Genomic DNA, 22,928 nt, shown 5'->3' with positions numbered 1-22,928 from the left:
TATTGTACTGTTTCCTTCGAAAGACACTTTAGTCTCCTTTATGTGTAAATGATAGCATTCTCGCCTATGACCCAGGAGATTTAAGTTCAGTTGCTGGTGGAACTATATACAGGGTAGCCTAATAAAATCTCCTTTCACATTTTAAAGCTAATAAAGCCAAAAGTATTGAGGATATAAATCTGTTTATTCCAAAATATAAAATAGTTTTGATAATAGTTTGCAATTACTTTGTTTTGATTTGAATTATTCTGTTCTCTTGTGTGTTGAAATGACACATCAAGTGACAATACAGTTATTGTCAATAATACCCAATTTAAAAAAAAAAAAAAAAAAAAAACAACAACAACAACACTTATTTATCTGCTGTAGTGTTGTCGGTGGAAGAGGTAATCATTTTTGCTCACCATATACTCCTACTGTTTTCTGTCGTCATTATCGTTCGATCTGAAGCTCATCTCGCGTATGCACTTAAAATGTTTTTCAAAAGCAGCAGTTCTGTGATTACTGTGCAAAGAGCTTCTCGCTTGAAGTTTGCTATTCCACTTAAGAAGTTCCGAACAATGGGCTCAGCATTGAAAAAAAAAAATAATAATCTAGCTGACTTAAAAGTGATCGTATGTCTGAGAATATTGAACAATTACAAACTGTAGCCTTCAGAAATCGTATTCAAATTGTACTTATTGTCACATTTCAAATCAGAACAAAGCGATTACAAACCGTTTTCAGTAGTCTTTTATGTCTCTTTAATAAACACATTTCTACCTGCAATATATTTTGTTTTGTTAGCCTTTAAAATGTGGGAGGTCATATTGGATCACCCTCTATAATAGAAACTCATTATATCGTGTCTCAATACAACACGGAATCAGTAATATCGCGGTTACAAAGGTGTATTCCGGAGTCTGGTTCAACTTCCAACTTCATTTACGTGTTCTGTATAGTTTGGATTTTTAATATCTGTGGTACCAATAATTGTTATACGTACTTATTAAGAATTTAATTAGCATTTTAATCGTCTCCACTATAACGTAGCTACAAATTTGAAACTGAAATAACTTAGTACCTTAGAAACTTTTATGCTTGGGGACGGAGCATAGCTCATCAGAAATTTGTAACATCGTGTATTAAAATAGCTTAAGAATTTGTTAGGATAAGAAACGAAATAATAAAAATCAATTTCTTTGGATATTTTTGACATCACACCACAAGTTATCAGAACTCGAAATAGTCTTAATTTCAAAAAATTACGAAATTGTAATGACACAGAAACTTGTACCTACCTAACCTAACATTGTAAATAGATGTAACACTCATTGGCTAATTCAGCTTTGATGAATCTCCTAACGTTGACTTTTTACTACCAGATCTTAAATTAAATTCCCCGAGTGAACTCTTGTTATCAAGAAACATCATTCTTTTCCGGGATCCGGACGCTTCCTGGTTGTCGCTTAGAGCTTAGCTCAGGCCTTCTTACGAAATTCCTTACTCCGTTATTTCCTTATAGGAAAACTTCCTATAACTGTAGTGTGATGCCTACGTTACCTGTTTTTATTTCCTTAAACAAATAGCTTGATTGCCTCGTCCTTATTTTATAACAGCCAAAATAAATGTCCAAAATATGTTAAAATTTTGAGTATTTTATAATATAGAAACATTACATTATAATTCCTTAGTATTAATGTGTACATTCCATTTCTTTTATCATTATTTCACTGAGGCTAAAGATTAAGACCGTTAAGGTACACTCATGTCCAAAATTATTGTCGCATGTCTATAAATATATTGTTGTAGGAATATAATTGGATAACGAATTCGCCAGGAATTTCTTATAATGTTAGTAATGTATAATCGGCAAAGACATGTATGTGGCAAATTTCATGTCAAAAGAGCAGTAAATAAAAACAATACAATGATAATAAAACTTTCTTCTCCATTTAGCAACATTTTGTTTTACACATTCTAGTTCTCCTATTTATAATTATTTTCCTATGAAATTTACCACAAATATACATTTACCGATTATACACATAGTATTAGTATTAAAAGTACCCTGCAAAATCATTATCAAATTATGTTCTTACTAGAAGACAGTTATAGATATGCGACAATAATTTTGGACATGAGTGTACAATTCTTCTGAAAATAGTGTGGATTAGTAATGCTGTCGAGTATTCCGAAGCCTCCGACATTTATTAAAGGAACATCGGAAATTCATTATGCTTTAGAAACTCACGTCTGTAAGACTCCAAACAGTTTGTAATTTCTGTACACATCAGTTCTATTATGCAAACATCTTAGCTCAATAAACTTGCAGAAAGCTTCACAGTTCGTCGTTCACCAACCATCACTGGTGTTTACCATTTGACAACACTGGAAATAACTTTTGATCCTTACTTGCGTTATCACTCTAGGAGGGAAATAAGTAGTTCCCTCCATGCTGCGATCCAGAAAGTACTTTCCAAAGGGATTCACTTACATAACACGAAATACTTTACAGCTTAAAATGAAAGCAAAGTTTCTGCAACGCGCAAATCAAACACATGTTTACTAATGAGCGCTATAGAAATAATTATCTCATGTTGAAGCAATTTCAGAGGAAGAAACTATTTCCAATCCTATTTAGTAATCTCTGAATCATTCATTTTCTTGGAAAGAGAACTTCTAATTCTCTTTATTGAAGGGTTTATTGGTGAATGGAAAGTGTTTTAATGAGAAACAATTACTGTATTGGAATGTTGAAAATATTCCTTTTAAGATTAATTAAAGATTAACGTGCAGATTGAGAGATTTTGGCACAAAACAATTGCTACAAGTCTAATATTTTATACATTAAAAAAATCCTATGATGAGAGATGGGAGAAAGGTTGTATGAAAGCTGGATGAGGTTATCAGTCTCAATGTGGTAGACATTACGAAAACAAATGTGTTTGATTTACATTGGAAACTAAGGTAAACTTCAAAATTTCAAAACTGAGCGAATTCAATATTGAAACAGAAAGCAACAGATCTAAGACTTAACGGTTGCAATAAAAGGATAATGGTTTGAGAGATGGACTGGAGATACGGGGATGATTCGGAAAGTGATGCTGCAATCCCACTACTTGTCCAATAGTACAACAAACATTCAAAACTATTTGTCATTAATGCACTGATGTTTAAGCTATAGAATGTCACTTGTTTCACCTTTTTATCTCTTCTTGTTCCAGAGTAATGGAGCAATCTATGGCATTCCCTGGTGACGCCTGGTTGAAGCACCAGGATGTCATTGAATTTCTGACTGAAGAAGGTTGTGCGCCCAAGAACATTCATCGCCGGTGACGAGTCGTGGATACATCATTACGACCCGAAAACGAAGCGTCAGTCGGTGGAGTACCGCCACAGGTCCTCTCCTCCCCTTAAATATTCAAAGTTGTCCCATCTGCTTGCAATATGTTGTTGACATTCTGCCTCATCCTGCCTATAGTCCGGATCTTGCGCCCTGCGAATTTTTGGCTCTTCAAACTTAAGGGCCAACGCTACAGTGGAAGCAGCAGTTCGACAATGGTGTCACCAGCAGCCACCACAATTCTTCGCCGACGTCATGAAAAACTTTGTTTCGCGTTGGCGGAAGTGTGTTGACCATAATCGGAACTACGTTGAAAAATGATGTTGTTATTTGTAGCTGACATTGCAAGCTTTTCACTGATACCTGCATCGGTGCTATCTGTCAAACACAAATAAACGTATTACCTTGGAGGCATTACTTTATGAATTATCCTCGTATCTACAAGAAACGAGGATATAAACAAATGTAAAGTTATGTCTTACATAAGGAAGAAAAATTCTACAGCAAATTACTCAATTGATAATTATCAACTCGAGGAAGTTAATTCAATTAAAGATCTTGGAATTTATTTTGATACAAAATAATCGTTTACAACTGACTATAAGGAGTTAGTAAGTAATACAAACAAGTTGCTAGGATTTATAATTAGAAATACTAAGTATTTTAAGAAACCAGAAATTCCTATAATTCTCTATAATAGTTTAATTAGGAGTAAATTGGATTATGCAGCTGTTATTTGGAATCCATATTATAAAGAACATATACATGATATAGAACATATTCAAAATAAATTTTGAAGGTTTTTGTACTACAAGGTTAATAATAGATAGTGCCCATATTATTTACCCAATACTATACTAAGAGAATACTTTAGACTAACTTCACTCAGGGTTCGCCGATCAGTACTGTCCTTAATTTTTCTGAAAAAACTATTCAACAATAGAATAGATTGTCCTTCTTTACTCTCTCAGGTTTCGTTATATGTACCAGGCCTTAGGCCTAGATACGATCTCTTCTCTTGTGTTTCATTTTCAAGAACTACTCAAAACAAAAATTCATCGATTGTTAGAACTTTAAAACTATATAATTTTGGGTCGAAATATTGTAAAATATTTTTTGATACTGAATCATATTTTCATGCAAAAATTAAGCAATTATGTATGGATTTGTAACTCTCTGGGCTAATGTTTTGAAATGCATTTTGCTCGTAATGTGTACACTCGAAAGATTATAACACTAACTAAAACACTATTGGTATGTCCTTTTATATGGAATAGTATTGAATTGAAATTGAAATAATGAATTCAAATTATTATTTGTAGTGCATTTCTAATATATGTACAAATTGCAGGAAAGTGTTTATACTTACATTTATTTTTTGTTTGTTGTATCTTTATTTGTATTTTTTTATCTTTTTTATCTTGTCTCGGTTTGTCTGTAGCTTGCTTATTTTATTTTACTTTCTTGCGTATTTTATTTTAGAATAATGGTATCGTATTAAAGTATTATGTTAATAAGGCTATTGTAGGATTGTAATCCTGTATGCCTTTTACAAATAAATAAATAAATAAATAAACTGCTTCTTGCTATCTATGCTGATCACTTTATATATATTTCCGTTGAAAACGGAAATCTTAGTTTTCCCCTTCCGTTTTTAAGCAGGCGAATAAGGTTTGAAATGAAACTTATCCTCGTGATGACGCACAATCCAAATCAAAAAGCAATTTAGGACGTTCAGAGCATAATGAAATCAAGTTCAGTTACCCAAGACCTATGAGAAAAAAGGAGCTACAAATTGTGCAGATGAACAAAAAATATTTCTGGGTACGCTTCTGACTCAAAACAAAATGCCTTAAACACTTTTACGTTGAAAAGTTTCCTTAAGGAAGAGAATATTTGTGGATACTTTCAGAAACCATTTGCAAAATGTGGGCGATAGACAGCAGGCTTTAAGATTCCAGCAATGAAAACCAAGTAATTTTCTTTTCACCCGCCAGAGTATCTTCCATGTTTTGAATAATCTTCAACGAAAAGGTATTTTATTTTCATTTGTACCATCAGCTAAATTGATGTCTTCCGTCCGTCACCTGTATGGTCAGATATTGTGAACTTTATACTCGAAGATCATTGCTATGCTCCTCGGCAGTGTAGTGATTTAGGTTATCGCCTTATATTCCAGAGGTCCCGAGATCCGTAGTCAGTATAAGCATACGGTCTGTACTAGTTCGGAACATATCTTAATATGTAGATTCAGTCCCACTTAGCATTTAGTGCATAACCCTAGAAAGGCAAACTTCACTATCAACGCATTAACGGTAAACATACGTAATATTTACGTACACACTAAATAATAATGTATAACCCTTAAGGGATCCGATGGTACAATTTGTACCATACGGGTGTTTCATGGTACATTGCGTTATAACTCTCCTATACTATTTGAAATTTTTCGTCCTTTTTTTCTTTTGTTTTGTTTTTTAAGTCCAGAGGCATTGTAGAAGACCTTACGTATGGTTTCACACCTTCCTGCGTCCAGACATAGGAGGTGATGATGTCATAATTTTAAAATATATATTTTCTCTTATTAAGGCTATGTTCATTATTTTTTGGCGGGCTTATTTTTGCACGTAGAAGATTGAAATTTTGCACAAACATTCAGTCCACCGAGTAGTATTTACCGGAATTTTTAAAAGATTTTTGCGTTAAAACAGGGGGGGGGCATCCAGAGGGGCAAAGAGTTAAAAAAAGGGATATTTTTACCAAAAAATCCCTTTCTTCTTGATTTTCCCACCTTAGATACAAGATGGAGACACGTGAGTCATACCGTCTGAAAGGCAGTTCTATTCTGAAGAAAATGATTGGCGAAACATGACCCTAGGGTAATTAGGGATGTCTCAGGGAATTTTTATCAAAATATACTTCTGTATAGGGGAATATGAGACATTGTCGGTATATTTTTTTCGGCGGGCTTACTTTTGCACCTAGAAGATTGAAATTGTGCATAAACATTCAGCCCACCTAGTAGTATTTATCAGATTTTTTTTCGGATCTCTGCGTTAAAACAGGGATGTCCAGAGGGGCAAAAAGTTGAAAAGAGATATTTAGACCAAAAAATCCCTTTCTTCGGGATTTTCCCGCCTTAGATACATGATGGAGACACGTGAGTCATAACGTCTGAAAGGCAGTTCTATTCTAAGAGAATGATGGGTGAAACATGATCGTAGGGTAATTAGGGATGTCTCAGGAAGGTTTTTTTTACCTGAGATCATGGTCTTTTGCGCTAATTTGGGGCATTGTGGGGATTCTTGGTAAAAATTTCTCCCGCCGTTAGTATTCAAGATAGAAACTTGAAATTTGGCACACACATTCAGTCTACCAAATACTATTTGTCAGATTTTTTTGAGATCTCTACGTTTGCACAGAACCGCTCCAGAGGGGCCCAAAGTGTGAAAAAATTCCCTCCGAAAAATTTCCTTTGACATCAATTTTCCCTCATCTGGTATATAATATGGGCATGCAAGTGGTACCATTTGAAAGCCAGCTTCATTCTGAAGAGAATGAGGTATGAACCATGATCCTAGGATAAATAGTGACGATGCAGTAGCTGCTTGACTGAAAGTCTAAAAAATACCCTAAAAACCCCGGATCCCTTAAGGGATAAATATAAGATTCATATAGAAATTATTATTGTTGCTTTGGTCAAGGTTCCAAAATTGAAGTTTTATTGTTTAGATGATATTATAATACACTATTATCCAGGGCCGTAATCTGTGGGGGCAGGGGGAACAATTGCAACCTAGGGATGCTCCAAGCCGTTCGAGGGGTCCCATTTAAACAAAACTTTTCTTACTCCATATACGATACGAACATGAAATTATAAATAAAGTATTAAACAGGTTCCCTACATTGCATAAACAAAACACTATAAAAAATTTAATAAAACAAAAATGAGTGGTGGGCCCATTTCAGGAAAAAAAATATCTACTATTAGGGGCCCTAGAAATATTTATTCGTATGGCTTTGAGAATATTGTCTTGGCTTTGTGAATATTGTCTCCTTAATTAATTTGTCAAGCATGGAAAGGGCACAGGGGCGTAAGTAACCGCCCCTCAGACCTTGCCGTGTGGGAGCGCCCACAGGCTTTGGGGAGCCCATAAAGAGTACAAGAAAAAGGAAAGAGTGGGGGCCCAAGAATTAGAAAACAACTTTTTCTAGTGGACCCAAATACGCGTATTAATGCTTGCCCCCCAGAAAAAAATCTAAGTTACGGTGCTGCTATTATCTTAAATCTTTTAGAAGTACATAGAAGAAGAGCAAAATGAACAGTATTAACACTTAAGAACAAACGTCTGAGAAAGTCTAGATATAAGCTTATCACTGATTATTTTTGTTATTAGGAAATATTGAATTCATACTGGATAGTTCTTTTACATTACATGTGAGATTGGTTCGTAAATCACACACAGTTATGACACATTTTGATCTGATGTTCACCACATACTGGCTTATTGCACCGCGGTGGCTCAATGGTAGAGCGTTCACCTCTGGTGCTATAGGGGTCTCAGGTTCAAACCCTGCTCCCGCCAAGTGAACTTTGTGGTGGACAAACACCGTGTGCGTAGGCTTTCTCGGGTTCTCCCGTTTCCTCCCACTTTCTTCATTCCACAATTTAATTCATTACTCATCATCACCGTCTTCTTTAGCCTAACCGGCATAACCGTGGGACGTAAAACTCACAAACTTCATTTCATTTCATACTGGCTTATTGCAGTTACGGCAATGTTCCTTCTTGGGATCTTCTCACTTGAATCTGTCATTGGATTTGTCTTCCAAGGAAAACCATTCTTTCCTAGCAATTCAGTAACACCACTAACTTTCACTTGCCTTTCGTCGAATGGAAGTTCATTTGCCTTCTCATCTCTAAAATATACTGCCCTCTCTGCAGGTCGGTAGCCAGCCCAAAAAGTTAGGGGGGGGGCGGCTGAAGTTAGGGGGGCCGATCCAAGAATATTATAGTTAATCACCATATTATAGTTCATTTGCAAGCCTACCGTGAAAATTTTGGAGGAGGCCAGCAAAAATTTAGGGGGGCGCCCCCCTAGACCCCCCTGGATACAGGCCTGCCTCTCTGTCTAATGTTATCCCAATTCTTCTCTTGAATGCATGGCGAGACTGCTATTTTTGTTTCTACTATACTTGGAAACTTTCCGCATCTTTGGTTGGATTTGTGGTTTTACATTCAACAGTTCAAATTGCTGACACAAAATGTTGTTCAATATCATTTTCACTGGGATAGTAATCTGGATCTTTGTCGGAGTCATCTGCTTCTTCTGATCTCACATCAAATTCAACGTTATCTTCCTCTATTTCTGACATATGAGTCTGAGGTCTCCTCTAATATCCCTAAAATAGAGTCCTCGCTATTTATTGCAACACACGCGTTCATTTTTGTGGTAATAATTAATTCTTTACGAATGATGAATTAATTCTTTCTATCCCAACTCGCACCAAGTGAGCATTGTGGTGGACAAACACCGTATGCGTGGGTTTTCTCGGGGTTCTCTCGTTTCCTCCCAGTTTCTTCATTCCACCATTTCATTCGTTTCTCATCATCACCGTCTCCTTTAGCTTAGCCGGCATAATAGTGGGACGTAGAGCTTAAGGATTTCATTTCATTTTTCATTTTTTGAAAACAAATTAACCGGACGATACGTGTGTCTTGTTCAGGTACAAACTTCTAGGCCGAGTTACGAAGATATTCTTGAAGATTAATTGTAATCGTTCTCAGTTTCCTTGTATTGTTGCTAGAAGGAAAACAAGTCATTCCTGGTACTCAACAATAATAATAAGTGCTTCAAGATTTTGGAAGTTCAGAATGTATAGGTTTTGGCGGGGGGGGGGGGGCACTTACACCTTTCGGCTTGTATAACAGCAGATTAGTGGAAAATATTGCATAGAAAAGGTTTTTTCTGTAGTTTAGAAACTATTTATTTATTTATTTATTTATTTATTTATTTTATTGATAACTTCTTTCACGTGGCAAAGTTAAGGTTCTGCAGCCTTCTCCGAACACTTAACCACGTGTATACATTGTTTTTCTTTAAACACAAATACAAAAGAAAAGTATTTCAATCACATTAGAAGAATATGCTATTTAAGTAAAAAAAAAAAAAAAAAATAGTTAAATACTTCAAAACAAACAAATGAAATAAAATACAAGAGAATAAATAAAAAAGAAACATCTAAGTAGAAATAATACAATTTAAAAGGGGAAGTCATGAATGAAATATTGTATAAATGTTTATATCGTAGAAATATAGACATATAAGCTGAAGAAATAACCAAGCTTTACTAATCGGGTGTAGTGTTGCCAATTTAAGGGGGAAGTCACTAAATCCAGGGAATTCGACTTCCAGGGTAGCGATTTAAAAAAATGTTTTTTCGATTAGCGACTTTTTTCGTGATTTTTAAATTTGGCGACTTACTCACAGATCTAGCGAATTTTGTGCTTTGAAGCTTCTTCTGAAATCAAATATTATTAGTTCGACTTTTTGTGTCAACTTGCTAGCAACACTGATTGAGTGTGTGTTCGAACGTAGATAGTTAATAATCTGGTAAGACGAAGATGCCTCACATGTTACTTATATCTTTATCTTTGCTTAAGAGTAGGGAATTCTCAGATTTTTTTTTAATTTGGCAGCTGTTGAAACATTATGTATTAACGAAGGTTGCACAGAAAGTTCGGGAATCACGTACTGGGAACAATGTAATCTATTAAATTTTGTTGTAGTTATAAACTGTAATCTTCGTTCACTCTAAATGCAAAACCGTGTATAAACTCTGAATCTTTGACGTTGCGAAGCGCCAGTTGGAAGTGAGGTGGTCGTAATCAAAAATGAATTTGACGAGAGAGCACTTCCGTGCCATGATTTATTACGGTTTCTTTCAAGGATTAACTCAGGAACAGTGTGTTCGTCGGATAACTGCTATTTTTCCTGATGAAGCCCCAGCCCCAGACGACAATTTACAGGTACTTTGATATTCTTGCGTTCTACCATTTTCCCGAAACTTTCAGTGTAAGCCTCGTAGTTAAGGTAAACTGTTCCAGAGGTGTGTAGTACTTTATGTCAATAAAAGTAATAAATATAGCAATAAATACAGTTTTGTATCAATTTGTATATTTGTAACAACTTTTATATCTTAACCGAGCGAAGAAAACAAATATATAAAGCATAGGAGATATAGTAACAATACTACTCATCCCAACATTTGCCAAATGCACGATGGACTAAATTTGGTGAATTTGGCAACGTTTGGCGACCCAACTTCACGTTGACACCATTTGGCAACGTTTGGCGACCCAACCTCACGCTGACACCATTTGGCAACGTTTGGCGACCCAACTTCACGTTGACACCATTTGGCAACGTTTGGCGACCCAACCTCACGCTGACACCATTTGGCAACGTTTGGCGACCCAACTTCACGTTGACACCATTTGGCAACGTTTGGCGACCCAACTTCACGCTGACACCATTTTGAAGTTGCTCTAATTCTTAAAGTTTAGCAGCATTAATGAAACATTTTACGTCAGAGAACAGCACTAATTTACCATTAATAACAGAACAAAATTCGTGAACTTTGGCGACAGGTGGCGAACTGCGAAAAGTTACCCGAATCCATTTCGATGTTGCTTTAATTCATGAAGTTTAGCAGCACTAACGAAAATGTTTACGGCAGAAAACAGCACTAACAAAGCACTAACAAGGGAGCAAGTTTGGTAATTTTGGAAAAAGCTGGCGGACCAATTTCACACTGACACCATAATTCTTGAAGTTTAGCACTACTAACGAAAATTTTTCACCAAAAGCAGCAGTAACTACTTACAGTATATAGATCAATTTTTGCAACAGATGACAGGCCAACTTCACAGTGGTGCTATTTTTATGTTGCTCTAATTTTTGAAGTTTAGCAACACTAACGAAAATGCTTATGAAAGAAAATAGCATTAACGTAGCATTAACGATGGATGAAATTTGTTTAATTTTGGCGACAAGTGGTGGGCCCAGTTCACGGACCTCATTTTAAGACGTATGGCAATATTCACTATTGTTCCCGTATTGAGATATCAAATTGCTCTAAACAGTATTATGATCTTTCTGTCTGTTGAAAACCATACGTGATTGAATGTAATACTTCTCTAAGGAGTTTCGAAAATAAAACATTTTGGAAAATGTCAATTTTTTAAAATTCTCTTTAACTTTGTTTTTATTTATTCCAATACGTCAAATCATGCAGGTATTGCCTTGACAATAAAGTGTGTATTATTATTATTATTATTATTATTATTATTATTATTATTACTGTTAGAAATTTTGGGATTCAGCCTATTGGACTAAATCAGTAAAAGTAATAATCTTTATATATTTGAAATTACGAACTCTAAATTATCATCGTTAAATCAATGTTGATACCACATTTTAATTTTAATTTCTTTCAGTTCACTAACAAATCAATTACATTTCAGAGAAGAAAGCATTACTATTTTATATTGACTTGTTTGACATGTGTATTTCTTAATAAATAAAACATCAGATTGTTTCCTTTGTCCGCATTCTTATCATCACCTTATTTCTGATAATTCTACGTAGTTTCCACTTTCATTCTACACGTTGAATTTCATCGGACTTGAAGCGAATGACATAAGTAACGCCGAACAAAACTAACTGGAGAGGTGAGTGAAGAGAGAGTTGAAGATTCAGACTGGAAAAACGAACATGTAGTGGCGCGGAATCACAAATTCGAGATTAGAAGGCCGAACTTTGCTCTAGCCTATAAAGAGCGCTGTATTTGTCTTTTACATTACTACACATTTCATGAGAATGTTTCGTCTGTCTAAAAAGTATTCTTATCTCGACCAAGTTTATCGCCACTGAAACATCTGTATTCTCGCATGTACCGCGCTGGTCCGAAGTATATGCCATTTCTATCACCTATCGATTGAACTAGAGGAGACAGCCAAAAGAAAGGACGACGAACAACCAAAGGAACCATGGCGGAAAACCTAACAGGAACTACAGGGAAGTGCAAATAGATTTGACCTTTCCTTTATATGGTTTTCCCTTTCACCATTTTCTTTCCCTTAACAACACAATCTTTTCCAGATTTATATATGTTCTGTTTTATTCGAAACGCAACCGAAGTTCGATCCCATTATCTTTCGCTCAATCAAATTTTAGTTTTCAAAATACTGGGACGGTTTGTCAGTTCGAAATTCCCCAACGTTTAATTCTTTCTTATTTTCTGACAAAGGAACCTTCCGAAAATGATAGTTGCAGTGAAAGATATGGCCTATGCCAATTTAAAGAACTGTAACAGAGATGAACATTCCCAAAAAATTTAGCTGCCCATAGCAATAGGTTCAAGAAATATAAGGGTGGAAGTTCGGGAAACAGCTTGGTTGGCCAAGGGGAAAAATTGCAAATTCCGAAAAAAAAAAAAAAAAAAAAAAAAAAAAAAAAAAAAAGATGAGGCACGGCAAAACACAATGCTGACAAGTGATGTATAGAAAGAGTCTTGCCACAATAGGGAACAAATGAAGGCCACCAGTAGGGTTAACAGTGTTGCCAACTGCAATGAAAAGTACATGTTTTGCAAAGAGCACTATATGAAGTGAGTGCAATATTCAGTGTCATGTAGAACATAAGATATGACGTGTATAATCAGTGGTACAATCTAAGAAAAGAGAATAAAAAAACAGAAGTACGAAAAATACGGAAAAGACGGAGTTGGCCATAATGCGCTACATTTGATCACGAGCTGTGCATATTAGAATGAACAAAACAAGAAGCACCGACTATGTAGGAAATCAACGTACCTAGTGTCGAAAAGAAAAACGAGTTCCGAAGTTAGCAACACTGGCCATGAACATCCAGACAATTCTAATATAGTTAGACCACTCGCTTCACAAAAAGAAAATTCCGGCAACAGGCATCACTCAGAATGCATCAATGCTAGAGTGATTGAGGTAATGTCAAGTCGGGGAACATGAAATGGTTGGGTTGAGCCAACAACCGATAGTAGAAGTAAACATTATGTCATGGTTGGGTCGTATGTGTCTCACCAAACTTTGTGACCTGAAATATTTGAGAAACGAACAAAAATGTAACGGATCCAGTTGTGCAGGAATGTACCAATGTCAGGGGGTGATAAAAGTCTATGAGAAGCAAGTGCCCCCAGGATCCCCATCATAGGGAAACAGGAGACAACTTCAAACTTTCAAATGGCAACAGGGACCGAGTGGTACCTCTCTCGATAGATCATGGAATGTGCAACAACACATATAGGAAACATTTGCTATATGAAGCATGTTTTTCAAAATGGCCGCCACAAATATATGTTGTGTCTTAACATGGCATCGAACATTGTGATCTCAAATTGCTGCGAAGCGAAAAGAGATGTTGCAAATCCAATTGTACAGGAATGTACTCATGTCGCAGGCCAAGAAAACTTTGTAAGAAGCAAGTCCCCCAGGGTCCCCATCATAAGGCTCGAAGGGTCAACCGCAACATTTCAAATGGGAACAAGGGGCGGATGATATTTCTCTGGATAGATACAACACCGCCTATAAGAAACGTTTGCCATATGAAGCACGGGTTTCAAAATGGCCGCCAAAAATGCACGTTGTTCTTGTCACCGAGCAGATATTTTTGGCGGCCATTTTGAAATCCCATATAGTAAATATTTCTGATATGCGTTGTTGCATATTCCATGATTTATCGAAAGAAATATAACTCGACCGATGGTGCTATTTGAAATTTTGAAGTTGGCCCCTGGAACCCTATGATGGGGGACTTGGGGGCACTTGCGTCTCCCAGAAGTTTGTCGCCCGCTGACATGGGTACATTCCTGCAAAACCAGATGTGTCACATTTTTTTCGCTTTGAAACTATTTCAGTCGCAGAGTTAGGTGGGACACTCTGGATATATCATATAGGCGGTGATAGTACTACAGACAGCAACACACAGCAGATTAAGCCTTTGATTATGTTTGCTTTCTACAGGTGTGGATATGTGATAGAAAGACCACCAAAGGTTCCGACACCTCTAGAGTACTGTTTCGAGACATTCACAGGCGATCATTGTACCATGTGTGACGGATTGGCAGTATTCCGCTGTGCTCACTGCAAATGTATCTTCTGTTTGGACCATTGTCTCATCGAACAATTGCACGTACAATGTGGACGAGCATGTACAAATGATGCCCCTTGCCGGAATTTTCTTTTTGTGAAGCGAGTGGCCTAACGATATTAGAATTGTCTGGATTTTCATGGCCAGTCCTGCCAACTTCGGAACTCGTTTTTCTTTTCGTCTCTAGGTACGTCGGTTTCCTGCATAGTTGGTGCTCTCTTGTTTTGTTCATTCTAATATACACAGCTCGTGATCAAATGTGGCGCATTATGGCCAACTTCGTCTTTTTCGTATTTTTCTTACTTCTGTTTTTTTATTCTCTTTTCTTAGATTGTACCACTGATTATACACGTCATATCTTATGTTCTACATGACACTGAATATTGCACTCACTTCATATAGTGCTCTTTGCAAAACATGTACTTTTCATTGCAGTTGACAACACTGTTAACCCTACTGGTGGCCTTCATTTGTTCCCTATTGTGGCAAGTCTCTTTCTATACATCACTTGTCAGCATTGTATTTTGCCGTGCCCCCCCCCCTTTTTTTTTTTTTTTTTTTTTTGTTTGCGGAATTTGCACTTTTCCCCCTTGGCCAACCTTGCTGTTTCCCGAACTTCCACCCTTATATTTCTTGAACCTATTGCTATGGGCAGCTAATTTTTTGGGAATGCTCATCTCTGTTACAGCTCTTTCAATTGGCATAGGTCACATCTTTCACAGCAACTATCATTTTCGGAAGGTTCCCTTGTGAGCTTCTGAAACTGACATGTATGCTGCATATGGCGGATATTTGCTGGAATTTGTTTAATTTAATTTAGCTTTAGTTTTCAACTCCAATCTCTCGATGCACAGGAGTATTCCACTATTAGGCATTGAGGATGTGGATCGCCCCGCCTATCTCCCTTGCGGTATTACCACCGTAGAGAGCTCCAAAATTTACATGACGTCCTTACACTAAATAATAAATCTGGCATTGTAAGTTTTCGTTTTACACGTAGATTTGAAATGTAAAATACCCTGACATAGTGCCATTTGGAAAAGATTTATATTTCTAGATTGGATTGGGAACTAAGTGTATCGAGAGGGATGGCGACTACATGGAAAAAAATTCAACTGATGACTAATTGAAGGTGGAGAATGAAGAATTTTGCAAAAGAGATGGTGGCAGACTTCTTTGAACTAGACATAAAAAAAAATAATCCCTCGTCTCACTAAGTATATCGAGAGAGATGGCGACTACATGGAAAAATAGTTCACGTGAGGAAGTGAAGGTGGAGATTAAGAATTGAGCAAAAGAGATGGTGGCAGATTTCTTTGACCAAGGCATAAAAAAAATAATCCCTAGTCTCACTAAGTGCTTCAAGAAGGATGGCGACTACATGGAAAAATAGTTCATATATGTATTGATATAGATATGTAAAAGTTTTGTTTTAAATAAGTTTTGAAAGCTACAAATAGGAACGCGCACGAGTCAAGACATGTCTCGAATCTCGACTCGACTCGACTCGAGACACACTTTGTAAAATTCAAAACGAGTCGAGCCAAACGTATTTCTCGATTCGAATTTTCGAGTCGATACACGAGTCGAGTAGAGACTGCTCTTAGAAATTTCGACTCGATTCGAATGTCTCGAAAATCTTTCTATAATTTTTAATATTAATTTGAAGAAAGTGCTCACTTTTTCTAGATAACTAGCGAGTGCAAGCCTCTTTGAAGATCGAGCCCAAGCCGTTAGTAAGTTCTAGTCCACTGAGGTTAATGAGCACGAGATTGAGCTAAAGAGAATTTCACAGTGAATATCAAGCTCAAGCTCGAACTAGTGCGAATCTTGACTAGTGTGATGCTCATTGAAATTAGCGAACGCGAGCTCCATTGCGGATAGAGAGCATGAGCCCGAGTAAGTCCCGGCTGCAAAATGACCATTTTTGCTTCTTTTTTTCTTTCTTTTTTTCCCTTTCTTACTCGAATGCGTAAGGTTTATGAACAGCAGAAGTGCTTGCTAGGAAGACCTTAATCAGCATGTGCTTGAATTATCCATAGGAATTGCTTAGATATATAATGCAACTTACGTCCACATTTTAACAATTCAAGTTGTAATTAAAACCTTGAATACTGAGTAAATGAGCACGTAGATTTTTTGGGAGGGAGGTATTTCTGATACGCAATTAATTCTTCGTAAACAAATACAACTATATAGTATCTGAAGAGGCTTGAGTTGGATTAAATGAAAAAGTGAACATGTATTCGAACTACGCAATGTATTGTTAATTATCATGAACTTGAAAAAGTTAGGAAAAATGGAAGCGCGACTGATGAGCATCAAACATAAAAAATTTACAAGGCATGAAATATTTGTTGACGTAAAAGCCGCACACCTCAAAAACCAGAAAAAGAGATTGCCTCATCAACTATCCGTTGTCTTGTTCAAATCAGTTCCTTCTTGTCATAACTTGTGAAATTTCCTGCAAGTTAATCAGAATGTTGAAAATTTCCTACATTTTAAATTTATTTATTATACACCGATCAGCCAGAACATTATGACCACCTGCCTACTGTCAATATAAACACTTCCAGGCGATAGTAGCGCCAACTGCCGAGGAATGCCCGCCAGTCAGATACACATACGATGCATGTAGTATTAATGAGAGTGCTGGCCGTAGAATGGGGAAGTCGGGCGATCTATCTGAGTTTGACCGAGGGCAGGTTGTAATGGCCCGGAGACTCGGCACGAGAATTTTGGAAACTGCAGGACTTGTCGGATGTTCGAGGAGTGCTGTGGTGAGTGTCTTCAACAAGTGTTGAAACCAAGGGGAAATGACGACCCTTCATGACTACCATGTTTTCCAACGGTAGTGGCATTTTTCGACAAGATAATGTACCACGTCACAAGACCAGGAGTGTGATGGAGTGTTTCGAGGAACACAGAGCCGAGTTCCAAGTGATATGCTGGCTTTTCAACTCGCCGAATCTCAACCCAATCGAACACAGCTTTGATATGATTGAACATGACGTCAGAGCGCATCGCCCCCTTCCGAAATTTACGGGAATTAGGTGACCTGTGTTCACATGTGGTGGCAACTCTCTCCAGCGACCTACCAAGGATCATTGTGTCCATACCAAGACGCGTCGCCGTTGTTATCCTTGCCAAAGGTGACATACTGACAATTAGGTAAGTAGTCATAATGTTCTGACTGATGTATGTGTATATTTTAACTCGCATATTTTGTCTCGACTCAAATTTCGAGACGTCTCATCTCGAATTCGAGTCGAGACAGAAACATATTTTTGAGTCAAGACACGGGTCCAGACAACATTTTCTTGAGACGGGTCTAGACAGGCTTAAATCTCGACTCAACTCGACTCGTACGCATCATTACCTACAAAAATCTAGTACACTTATTTTCTGGATGTACCTCGTATTACAATGTGTCTCAAAATTTCATCATTTTAGTTTAAAAGTTACAAAGCCGTAACAAGATAGAAGTTCATTCTGTATATATATGGCCTATGAAACCGGAGGTACAATGCCGCGTTCACAAAAGCTCTCCACTGACTTCTATTATTAGCTAACTGCATCCAGTTTCTAATTTGTATTCCAAACTCTGCGAGATCCGTCTTAATATTGTCCTCCCATCTGCGCCTAGGTCTTCCTAATGGTCGTTTTCCGATTGGTCTTCCAGTCAAGACTTTGAAAGCGTTTCTACTTTCTTCCATTCTAGCTACATGACCTGCCCACCTAAGCCTCCTAGACTTGACGACCCTAACAATGTTGGGTAAACCGTATAAATTATGTAGTTCCTCGTTATGAATTTTCCGCCATTCCCCATTCCCGTTCCTCTTGGATCCGAATATTCGTCTCAGGATCTTGTTCTAAAATACTTTCAGCCTATGTTCTTCCCTCAGAGCAAGCGACCATGTTTCCCAACCATACAGAACAACAGGCATGATTATCGTTTTGTATATTTTAAGCTTCAAATTCCTTGACAGGATTCGCGACAACAAGAGATTTTGAACCGAATAGTAACACGAATTTCCTGGTATTAGTCGACATTTAATTTCTTCGTGAATATGATTTTCGTCTGTAATTATTGATCCTAGATATTTGAAACTATCTACTTTATCAAAAGTATTATTTAATATTTTAATGCATCCATAATTTGCTGTATTACGGTCCCGACGCACTTCCATGTATTTAGTTTTCTCTGCATTTACTTCTAAACCCATGTCCCTGCTAGCATTTAATAAGATCTCTGCATTTCTCTCTATTGTTCTTCTATCATCTCCTATTAAATTTACATCATCAGCATATGCCGTAACCTGGTGAATACCGTTCAACTCTAGGTCCTGGTTGCTATCTTTGATTTTCCTTATAGCGTATTCCAGAACAAAGTTGAATAATAATGGCGACAAAGCATCTCCTTGTTTCAGGCCATTTTCGACGTGAAAGCTCGTGGCCAAAAATTTTCCTATACCATATATATGAGGTATAATTCCCCCACACGAAAAGAAGCAAGCTTCAGATAGTTAACCTACAGCATCTATTGACTCGATAGTTTCTTGGTATGATCTGTCAGGAAAGTAAATGTACACCTATTTTTCGAGTCTGGCATTCCTGCGCTCCATCCGTGGAGAGTATGAGAATTAAATCAATCAAATGTTTACTGAGGGGCAAAAAGAAAAGCTTAATCTGAATAAGACATTGCAGAGGGACACAAGCTGTGAATACGGATAGTGCATAGTGTAAATAAAGGACGACACCGAAAGAGAAAGCCAGAAACAGCTGTTAAACTTAGAAAAAAAGAGTAAAAATTGTCGAAGTGAGAACATAAAACACAAATACAACAAATACGCCGACAACTAAACGATCACCATACCATGATCTTGGTGTAGTGGTTAAGGTGCTGGCTTACAAATGCAAAGGACTCAAGTTCGAATCCTCGGCAAGGACATTTTTAAAAATTTTTGTTAATAATACATACAACTCATGAGAGATGGTAAAAGAGGTCGTATTTAGTTTTTCGTAGCAATTATTATTGGTAATGTTTAGTACTGATAATACTTTTTGTCTTTGCGTATTGCTTTTGTTCTTGTCTTCATTTCGAAAGAGAAGAATATCCGAACAAATGCCACCAAAATTCCTCATATTTTGAATGTAAACGCCATTTGCAATTAGTAAAGAATAAAAATTGAACGTTCCGATGTAGCTGCAAAAAGTAAAAAGAAAAACATGGAAGTCGACCATACTCATGGTTATTAAAAATACAATTTCTACATGCCTTACACCTCCCGACCACGTTTCTACGTTAGCAAGTAAGAGGTTTGTGTTTAGGTTAGGCTGGTCAATACGTTTTGCAAAGGGGCCCGGTTTAGCTCTGACGCACCACAGGTGCGAGAAGGGAGAAAAACACTTTTTCTCTCTCCCTCTGTGTGTCTAATTATCTATCTATTTGTATATATATAACGCTATTTGTGAATGCCATAACCACCCTAATTTTCAGCGGATTGAGACGAAACTTGGCACAAACATTAATTGTTGAAATATCTTGATGAGTTCGTTAACCAGAATAATCAGATGAAAATGTTCAAAATGGTGGCCCTTCAAACTCTTAAAAAGTTCCAAGGGAACCAAATTTCGCCCATAAATAGGTATTCAGAAAGTTTGAATAAATTTTCCTCCTTTACTGAAATATTTGTGTGCAGAAACTTATTGAAATATTGGACCCGATTAATCGCCTAAAGAAGGTTCACGCCCTTTCGCTACGGTCAGTTTTTTTTTTTTTTTTTTTTTTTTGCAGGAGGGGGTTATTTTCCTATTGGAACAAGATGATTGTTAGTGATGATATGAAATTACACATTGAAGGTGAAGTAACTTGTGAAACGTGTTATTTGAAAGAATAATATAATAAATGTGCATTCCTCTAACACAGAGAACTGTAAATCATGTATTTCGAGTTCGGGAGCCTGAATGGCGAGGAGTGTTATTTGATTTGCTATTTAGTAACACATTGCATTGCAAATAAAGGTAGGCAACATTAGTGGTAAGTAAAACAATAATAATAATAATAATAATAATAATAATAATAATAATAATAATAATAATAATAATAATAATAATAATAATAATAATAATAATAGGTGTTGTTTGTGGCAAGGTAATATCTTAATCAATTCTTCTTCAAACGTAATGATTGTAACGCCATATCTCCCTTACAAACAAAATATTAGCAATTTATATCGAGAGAACGAGAAACTGTAGAGCGATGGGAGCAACGTTGGACAGTATGCACTCATAGTACTTAGAAAAGTAAGCGATTTCAATGCAAAAGGAACGAAGTGTCATTGTCATGGGTACTCATGGGGCCACGGCAGAGCCCTCTTTAAGCAAAGTGTCAATAACTTATATCGAGAGGTGATACTGGGATGGGACCAACTTTGGACACCGTAGACCCATAAAGCGCATCGAAAAAAATAGGGGGGGGGGCGCCAGCAAGCCTTACTTATTTCCACATAATAATATAAAATTATGTTGTCGAAATACACACACGAGTTAGCTACTAATATTTCATATTATTATTATTATTATTATCGACAGCGTCTTTTCATTACGTGTGCGTGTTTGACATGAAGCCAAAGAGAAGATCCATCATTCGTAGAAAGAATAATAGTCAGTTACTTTAACTGTGAACGACAGCGAAAAATACGAAAAGAGTGGACTACCTGTAGCGTAAAGAGGCAATATTTTCTCTCAAATGGATAAAAAATCAAGCCGGGATTGATACGAACTCGCATGGACGGCGCGAAAAGCCAGTGCTTTGTCCACTTTTTTTTAACTGACTCACTGAACGTGTTTCAGTAACTTACTTATTGCTAATTTTACTTGCTTCACTCGTTTAACTTGCTTCTTCTAATAACTTATAACGACAGGGACACGAACACAGAAACATCGAGAACAGTTAAAAATCATAGATGCTCTCCCGCCGGGAATCGAACCCGGAACTCGATACACCAAAGGCGTACATGCTAGCGACTAGACCAGCGGGAAGGGCACCACTCTCTCTCTGTGTCGTTAGGGATTACGACCACTGTCTTGCCAGCTATCACTTCTGTGGGTTGTATACTATGATCACATGTTTCTTCTCTGCTGGAAGAGTAAAACCTACATTATATGTAATACATGAGGTATTTAGACCTACATGCTCTTCATATAATGTAATAAAAGGGCCATGCTGGGAATAAGAAAAACAACATTCCTTGGACAAAACGGAAACTATTGGCATCAGAAATATTTATCTACGAGGCATGCGCAGTAGTATATTTCAGAATAGTTACTGTTTTGTTCAGTAAACGAAGAAAGGGGTATAAACAAGCAAATATGTCGCGTCAACGAGATCGACCAGATTTGACAGGGGCGGAAGCAGATGTATAGTAATACAACAACTTCGCTCAGTTGATACGAGCCGAGCCGGTTGATATCACTACCCGAGTTGGTCTTCTGCTTGGGCTCAAGAATTCGACCGTGCAGGTCTCAGCCTTGATTTTAAGAACTGCAGTATATACTTATTTTGGTGATTACGACATTTGAGGCTGTCTCGTAATAATAATAAAAAAACTCTTGTCTTCTCGTTATCTAGACGAGACGAGATACACTAAAATTGCCCCACGAGATGCACTAAAATTACGAAATGAGACGCACCTCTGTCGTGAGCAACACTAAAAGGATTCCACATTACTGCTTACATTTCTCATGGCTTTTGCTTTCCAGTCTGATCAGGCCAATATTTCAAAACGAGTTAAAACGAGCTGAACGAGCGAGCGAGCCATTATCAAACTCAACTCAACTCGAAACTCGACCTCGAAAACAGCGCCATGGCTTGGAACTCAACTCAAGAAAAATACCTTTGACTCGACTCGAATTGAACTCGAGTCGAGTCGAATTTTGGCTCGACTCCTGCTCATCCCTATTCGTATTTGTATTTTGTTTCCACTTCAACAATTTCTACTCTTTTTTTTTTCTTCGTTTACTTATTGTTTCTGGATTTCTCTGTCGGTGTCGTCCTTTATTAACACCATTCTTATTCCCAGCTTGTGACCCGCTTCAATGTCTTATTCAGTTTAGGCTTTTCTCCTTATATTGACTTGACATGTGATTGATTTAATTCTCACTTTCCGCGCACGACCGATGAAAATGTTTTATTATTATTATTATTATTATTATTATTATTATTATTATTATTATTATTATTATTATTATTATTATTATTATTATACTATTGAACTTGCACGACGAAATTACTGTATAATACGATATCATTTCTGTAATTTTATTCCATTGTATGCTATTTAATTTATTAATGGGCACTAAATTGTCTCCAGATCAACGAACAAATTAACTACGGCATGCAATTTGGTGGA

The 22,928-nt window shown here is 36.9% G+C and overlaps 1 long non-coding RNA gene across 1 annotated transcript in view; it reads right to left on the bottom strand.

Annotated features, from left to right (window-relative positions):
* Positions 1–1,404, bottom strand: part of LOC145679907 (uncharacterized) — a 55,818-nt gene extending 54,414 nt beyond the window's left edge. The window contains exon 1 of the long non-coding RNA XR_014130612.1: positions 1,281–1,404. This is a non-coding gene — a long non-coding RNA (uncharacterized LOC145679907). The remainder of the gene's footprint in view (positions 1–1,280) is intronic.
* Between the last annotated feature and the right edge of the window lie 21,524 nt (positions 1,405–22,928).

Source organism: Thermobia domestica, chromosome 2, assembly GCF_964235325.1.
Source record: "Thermobia domestica chromosome 2, izTheDome1.hap1.1, whole genome shotgun sequence".
In the NCBI taxonomy this organism is placed as follows: Eukaryota; Metazoa; Arthropoda; class Insecta; order Zygentoma; family Lepismatidae; genus Thermobia; species Thermobia domestica.
Note: the sequence above shows the minus strand (reverse complement) of the source record. Positions and strands in the feature narration are given on the sequence as shown.